This window comes from Eumetopias jubatus, unplaced genomic scaffold (assembly GCF_037043125.1).
Source record: "Eumetopias jubatus isolate StellerSeaLion01/CBP00866 unplaced genomic scaffold, mEumJub1_p1.0 scaffold_2, whole genome shotgun sequence".
Lineage (NCBI taxonomy): Eukaryota > Metazoa > Chordata > Mammalia > Carnivora > Otariidae > Eumetopias > Eumetopias jubatus.
The window spans coordinates 121,182,632-121,190,996 of record NW_028274808.1 but is presented as its reverse complement, the minus strand read 5'-3'; the positions used below and the strand labels follow the sequence as shown (position 1 = coordinate 121,190,996).

Here is an 8,365-nt window from a genome sequence, read left to right as displayed (position 1 = left end):
GAGTTAGAGTTTTTGGAAGGGGAGGTTGTTAGAATGATGTCTGTTTTTCCACCCCGAATCAAGTGTATACTTGCAGGCATGTATTCGTTTATATATTCCTATGGGGATGGAGGAGGGGTGTAAGGCATACCTACTTTTATAAATTTTAAATGCGAAAGAGTGGTGGAGGGCTCTTTAATTCTCTACTGGAGTTGATAGGGAAGCGTATAGTTACGCCTAAACTATAATGTATACGGGAGAAGGTTGTCAGTATCACATGATTTCACACAACTCAAATGGAAAATCAAATTTAAAGAGTGAGTCAAATTCCCAATAAGATGCATTTAAATCTAGAATGTTTAAAAATTTTTTCTTCATTATAGTCGTAAGTCTTACTCTCCATTCATTCCTTGAACTATTTTTCTTACGCTGTTTTGCAAAACATCATGTGACATTTCATTGTTTATAATACGTGACCTTATATGATCTTTTTGCTATATATAGACCAAGTCAACTGAGGGAGAACTGAAACATAATCTAGTAGACTGTCATTTTTAGCTTTTATTTTATCCTACTTCTAATAGGTGATTATTGCAGAATTTGAAGATAAGAATGAGATTTAAATGGATGAATAGAAGACTGCCATATTGGTATGGAAAGAATTGTGAAGTAAATTCTTGATATTTGAACATGTTTAAAAGCTTTAATGAATAGAAAATTAAATTCAGAATTTGAGTTCTCTAGTCACAAAACTGAAGTAATTCTTGCTTTAAACCCTCAAATTTTACTTGAAAAACTGTGTCAGCTATAACACTGTTGTGGATCACTCCTTTGTTTCTTCCTCATCTTACATCTAAAAGATCTCTTAACTGAACATTGACAACAAAGTGTGGATCCATTTCTGATGTTAGTAGGGCATCTTTTTTTCAGCTGCCTCTATATGAGGGCAAAGAGTAGCTGAGTGAGGATTAGTAATTGGATATGTAGCCCTTCACATGTAGGTCATTAAACTCAGGCTGGCATAGTGACGGGCCAAATTTTTCAACAGCTGTTCAGTGCCTCTCAGGATTCTGTTTATGAGTAATAATATATTTTTTCAGTGTTAATATTTGGCATCCTTATATATTTAAAGCAGAATTTTTAAAGTTACCTTAAAAACCCTCATATTGTCATGGTGGAGTCAATAAATTTTCTTTTGACATAGCCATTTTAACTTAGCAGTCATGTGGTGCAAAAATTTAAGTGATTCTACTATCAATACAAAGAAAGCACTGAAAAAGGGCAAGGAAAAAAGGGGGGATTTAATAAAAAATTGAAGCATAATATAGAAAGTACAGGAAAGTAAATTTGTGATATGAAATAATCTTCTTTTCATTGATTTGTAAAATTCATGTATTTGTTTATGTGACACATTGAGTTCATGTTTTTGTCTTAGTACTGTTCATACAGAGATAACTAAATCATAATCTCTGTTCTTGTAAGGAATCCATAGACTAGTGGGAAAGCCAGCAGTAAATAAAGACCTATACAACAGACAGACAATGTACTGTCTGTACATAGATGCCTATGCATGAAAAGGAGCAACTAAATGCTCTTGGAGACAGGGGTTATAGTTTTAGAAATTGAATAATTTTGCTCCATCTTGGAAAGCAAATGGTTTTCCAGATATCGAGAAGAGAAAGGTATTCAAAATATTGGGAGCTATAAAAGCAAAGACATGTCATAATTTGGCACATGATTGAAAAGCTGTGGGTAGGATGAAGAAAAAGGAGGAAAGAATAACCCTAAGGGTTTTTTAATTTGGACAACTATAGGAATGCAATTACGTTAACTGGGTCATTTAGGGAATAGTGGGAGAAAATTGTTTTGGAAAAAATAGTTTGATATTGAATATGTGGGTTCTGAGGAGTATGTAGGATAACTAAGTAGAAACAGATTTAGAAATCATCAGCACATATTTAGTGGTTTGAGTCAAAATAAGAGTCTGAAATCAAAATAAGAGTCTGAAATCAAAAAGATACTAGTTTATGGGTTGCAAACCTGTAATGTCTATGAGGACTAGAAGGTAACAAATGAGAGAAACTATCTGGGAGGAAAGTGTCACAAACCTGAGAGACTATTCTCTGTTTAGTCAGGGCACAGATTCCAAGGAGGAATATGGGCTTCATTACACGAGATCTCAATTTTTAAAGAGCAGCCAGGAAACTGGATTTTTATGTGAAATCTGGTTTTTAAGCGTTGGCGACTATTTTGTTCATTTTTTAAAATAGTGAGCGGGCTAAACAAAACATGTGGACCACAATCAGATAATTGGCAGCCAGTTTGTTAAGTTGGACTATTTGTAGGATGAGAAAGGGGCTCAGATAGAACCAGAATTTTGTAACAACAACAACAAAAAATGGTAATAGATACAGTTATGAGCTCCTCCAAATGTTTGGCCTGAGAACATTGGGCAGTCATCACAAATTGCATTATTTTAAGCCTAGTTCTGTTATTTCATTAAGTCTAAGAGTGTCCTTCAGCAAGCTGGAAGTGGGAAGGTGTGGGAATAGACTAATGATTGTGAGTACATTAATTTCAGGCTAAGAAAGCGACACAAATTAGTTTTTAAATTAGTTGAAAGTTATCTAAAAGGCAGCATCAACATATTATAATCATTTCAGCTTGTATTTTGATTGATTTAAAAATATAGGAAAGGCTTAAAACTTGAAAAAATATAACTTAACCCCCTCCCCAATTAATACATGAATATTGAAGATCTATGAAGACAACTATGGAGGCATTGTAGTCTGAATCTCCTCATAAAAACAGGTAGAACATCTTGGATAGGAAAACAATAATAATAACAAATATAGACCATGGGTATAACATAACTAAGTGAAAAAGAATCCTCATAAAGCTCATAATATGAGCAGGTGGGAACAAACTGTCAACTTAATACCAGTATCTGGGTAGGAAGAAACAGTGGGAAGACAACAGAGCATCTGAAGGCCATGAGAATGGGAGGACCCCCAAACTGCCAACAGGTATTCACTGAAAAGCAAGGGAGATGAATATGAGATCAGGAGCAAAACTGGCTGACTGTAATTTCAGGGTGAGTACAAAGGGAGGAGCAGGAAGGTCTGAAAGTGCTGGAGAGATATGGAGCTTATGAACTCATAAAACTTAATAAACCTGATCTCCCTTCTTGGACAAAGCCCAACACTAAGGAGAAACTTCTGGGAGTAGATCCAAATTGAACAGGACAGGGACAATAGAAGCAAAGAAAAACGCAGGTCCAAATAAAAGTGGGAGAGAAGAGACAGAGCTCAGAAATGACAAGGATACATAGGTGTCATTGTATGAAAACATGAGAAAAGGAAGCCTTAGAATCATGAGGCTAGAAAGTTATTATACCCATCCCTCCCTCTTAAAGGTAAAGAATAACTTATTTAGCTTAAAAATATACCACAAGAAGGATTACAGTTGAATCCTTTTTAAGTTGTTATAGTAAAATATGAAATAGAGAAAAAAGCATATGAAAACTATAACCCAGTACTTCAAACCAAGAGAATTTTTTTTTTTTAATGATAGAAGATAGAACAACATAAAACAACAACAAAGAACTAAAAACCTCAGAAATAAAGTGACTGGAGAAAAGAAGATTTGAAGAGGAGTGACAGAACTCAGAAAAGAATACAAAATATAAAAAGTACACATATATATTTGACCATCTTACTGGGAGTCTTAGTGCAATAAGATAAGAAAAGGAAATAGCTTTCTTAGAGACTACTAGAATAATATATACCAGCAAATTGGAAAACCCAGAAGAAATTGATAAATTCATAGAAACAACCTTGTAAGACTGAATCATGAAGAAATAGAAAATCTGAATAGACCAATTACGAGTAATGAAATTGAAGCAGTAATTTAAAGTCTCCAAAAAATAAAAGTCTAGGACCAGAAAAGTTCACAGGTGAATTCCACCAAGCATTTAAAGAGGAGTTAGCACCTATCCTTCTCAAGTTATTCCATAAAAAATTGAAGAGGGAGGAACAATTCCAAACTCATTTTACGAGGCCAGCATTATCTTGATACCAAAACCAGAGACACCATCAATATTCCTGATGAACACAGATGTAAAAATTCTCAACAAATTATTAGTAAACTGAATTCAACAATACATTAAAAGAATCATAAGTCATGATCAAGTGGGATTTATTCTAGGGATGCAAGGATAATTCAACATCTACAAATAAATGAATGTGATACACCACATTAATAAAACAAAAGATAAATTATATGATCATCTCAGTAGATGTAGAGATTGACAAAATGCAACATCAGTTTATGATAAAAAAAAACTCTTAACAAAGTGTGTATAGAAGGAAATGCCTCTATAAAAAAGGCCACATATGACAAAGTCACAGCTAACATCATACTTAATGTGAAAAACTGAAAACTTTCCCTCTAAGATCAGGAACAAGATAAGGATGTCCACTCTCACCACTTTTATTCAACATAATACTGGAAGTCCTAGCCACAGTAATCAGACAAGAAAAAGAAATAAAAGGCATCCAGATTGGTAAGGAAGAAGAAAACTGTCACAACTTGCAGATATCATGATACTATATATAGAAAACGCTAAAGGCTTTATTTACCAAAAAAACCATTAGAACTATTAAATGACTTCAGTAAAGTTGCAGGATAATATACAGAAAACTGTTGCATTTTGTAACTAATAACTATCTGAGAAATTAAGACAATCCCATTTATTATTGCATCAAAAATAAGATATCTAGGAATAAATTTAACCAGTGAGGTGAAAGACCTGTATTTGAAACACTGTTAGACATTGATGAAAGAAATTGAAGATGACACAGATAAATATATGTACCATGCTCCTGGATTGGAAGAATTAATATCATTAAAATGCCCATACTACCCAAAGCAATTTACAGATTCATTGCAATCCCCACTGAAATACCAAGGGCATTTTGCACAGAACTAGAACAAGTAATCCTTATATTTGAATGGAACCCCAAAAGATCCTGAATAGCCAAAGCAATCTTGAGAAGGAGAGCAAAGCCAGAGGTATCACACTATCTGATACTATACTACAAACCGACAGTATTCAAAACAGTATGGTAATGGCATGAAAACAAACATATAGATCAATGGAACTGAATATATAGTCCAGATGGGTTATATATAACCCATGCATATATAGTCAATTAATTTATAACAAAGGAGGCAAAAATATTCAATGGTGAAAAAAGTCTCTTCCATAAATGGTGTTGGGGAAAACTGGACCACTATCTTACACTATATACAAAATAAATTCAAAATAGTCTGAAGGTTTGGATATAAGTCCAGAAACCATAAAACTCCTAAAAGAAAACATAGGCAATAAGCTTTTGGACATCAATCTTAACAATGCTTTTTTGGGACCAGTCTCCTAGTCCAAGGGCAACAGAAGCTAAAAAAACAAACAAACCAAATGGGATTATATTGAACTAAAAGGCTTTTGCACAGTAAAGGAAACCATGAACAAAATAAAAAGGCAACCCACTGAATGGGAGAAGGTATTTGCAAATCATACATCCAATAAGGGGTAAATATCCAAAATATAAAAGAACATACACAAATTAATATCAAACACCCAAACAACCAGATTAAAAAATGAGCAAAAGACCTGTGTAGACATTTTTCCCCAAGAAAACACTCAGATCCCCAACAGTCACATGAGAAGATGCTCAACAACACTAGTCATCAGGGAAAGGCAAATCGAAACCACAATGAGTTATTACTTCACACCTCATACATAACAATGCTGTTTGATAGCATTTTACCTACAGTAGCGCTTCTTTCAAAGTTGGAGTCAATCATCTCAAACCCTGCTGCTGCTGCTTCATCAACTAAGTTAATGTAATATTCTAAATCTTTTGTTGTCATTTCAATGATCTTCACAGCATCTTCCCCAGGAGTAAATTCCATCTCAAGAAACCACTTTCTTTGCTCATCTATAAGATGCAACTTTTCACCTGTTAAGTTTTTTTTTTTTTCCATGAGATTGCAACAATCCTGTCACATCTTCAGGCTTTGCTTCTAATGCTAGTTCTCTTGCTATTTCCACCATATCTGTAGTTACTTCCTCCACTTAAGTCTTAAGCCCTTCAGAGTACTCCCTAAGGGTTGGGATTGACTTCTTCCAAACTGCTTTTGATGTTGCTATTTTGATCTCTTTCCATGAATCACAAATGTTCTTTTTTTTTTTTTTTTTAAACGGGGGGTGGGGGGTGAAGCTGAATGGGATGCCTATTTTATTTTTATTTTTTTATTTTTTTAAAGATTTTATTTATATATTAATGAAAGACAGAGAGACAGAGAGGGAGAGAAACAGAGGGAGAAGCAGGCTCCCAAGGAGCAGGGAGCCCGATGCAGGACTCCATCCCAGGACCCTGGGATCATGACCTGAGCTGAAGGCAGACGCTTAACCGTCTGAGCCACCCAGGCACCCCACAAATGTTCTTTTTGGCATCTAAATTGGTGAATCCTTTCCAGAAGGTTTTTCATTGACTTTGCTCAGAGTCAGTGGAGAAATTACTTATCTATGGCAGCTATAGCCTGCTGAAATGTATTTCTTAAATAATAAGACTTGGAAGTTGAAATTAGTCCTTGATTCATAGGCTGCAGAATGGATATTGTGTTAATGGGCATTAAAAAAAAAACATGAATCTCATTGTATGTCCCCATCAGAGCTCTTGGGTGACCAGGTGCATTGTCAATGAGCAATAATATTTTGAAAGGAAGACTTTTCTGAGCAGTAGGTCTCAACAGTGGGCTTAAAATACTTAGTAGACCATGTTATAAACAAATAAGCAGATGTGCTATCATCCAGGCTTTGTTATTTCACTGATAGAGCACAGGCAGAGTAGATTTAGCGTGATTCTTAGGGGCCCTAAGATTTTCTGAATGGCAAATGAGCATTGGCTTCAACCTAAAGTCACAAGCTGTAATTAGAACCTAACAAGACAGTCGGCCTGTCCTTTGAAGATTTGAAGCCAGGCATTGACTTCTCTTTAGCTATAAAATTCCTATATGGCATCTTCTTCTGTTTCTTCCGCATTGAAAATCTATTATTTAGTGTAGCCACCTTCATGAATTACTTAGCTAGATCTTCGGGATAACATGCTGCAGCTTCTACATCAGCACTTGCTGCTCCACCTTGCACTTTTTTGTTATGGAGATGACTCTTTTCTTTAAACTTCATGAACCAACCTCTATTAGCTTCAAACTTTTCTTCAAACTTTTCTGCTAGCTTCAACTTTATAGCTTCCTCACCTCTCTCACCCTTCAGGGAATTGGGGAGAGTTAGGATATTGCCCTAGATTAAGCTTTAGCTTGAGGGAATGTTGTGGCTGGTTTGATCTTCTCTCCAGACCTCTCAACCTTTCTTCATATTTGTAAGAAGTCTGTTTCACGTTCTTACCACTCTTGTGTTCAGTGGACTAGCACTATTAATTTCCTTCAAGAACTTTGCATTCACAAGTTGGCTAATTGTTTGGCACCAGAGGCCTAGCTTTCGGCCTATCTTGGCTTTCAACATGCTTTCCTTACTAAACTTAATCATTTCTAGTTTTTTTTTCTTTTTTTTCTTTTTTTATTGTTATGTTAATCACCATATATTACATCATTTGTTTTGGTGTAGTGTTCCATGATTCATTGTTTGTTCATAACACCCAGTGCTCCATGCAGAATGTGCCCTCTTTAATACCCATCACCAGGCTAACCCATCCCCCTACCCTCCTCCCCTCTAGAAACCTCAGTTTGTTTTTCAGAGTCCATCATCTCTCCTGGTTCGTCTCCCCCTCTGACTTACTCCCCTTCATTCTTCCTCTCCTGCTATCTTCTTCTTTTTCTTTTTTCTTAAAATATGTTGCGTTATTTGTTTCAGAAGTACAGATCTGTGATTCAACAGTCTTACACAATTCACAGCGCTCACCGTAGCACATACCCTCCCCAATGTTATCACCCAGCCACCCCATCCCTCCCACCCCCCCACCACTCCAGCAACCCTCAGTTTGTTCCTGAGATTAAGAATTCCTCATATCAGTGAGGTCATATGATACATATCTTTCTCTGATTGACTTATTTCACTAAGCATAACACCCTCCAGTTCCATCCACGTCGTTGCAAATGGCAAGATTTCATTCCTTTTGATGGCTGCATAATATTCCATTGTGTATATATACCACTTCTTCTTTATCCATTCATCTGTCGATGGACATCTTGGCTCTTTCCACAGTTTGGCTATTGTGGACATTGCTGCTATAAACATTGGGGTGCACATACCCCTTCGGGTCCCTACATTTGTATCTTTGTGGTAAATACCCAGTAGTGCAGT

At 35.8% G+C, this 8,365-nt stretch overlaps 1 protein-coding gene across 1 annotated transcript in view; it reads left to right on the top strand.

The window, feature by feature from the left end:
* Window positions 1-561: 561 nt before the first annotated feature.
* MTTP (microsomal triglyceride transfer protein) overlaps window positions 562-8,365 on the top strand; it is a 59,242-nt gene continuing 51,438 nt past the window's right edge. The window contains exon 1 of the mRNA XM_028093911.2: window positions 562-629. The gene's annotated coding sequence lies outside the window, so the exon portion shown is untranslated. The remainder of the gene's footprint in view (window positions 630-8,365) is intronic.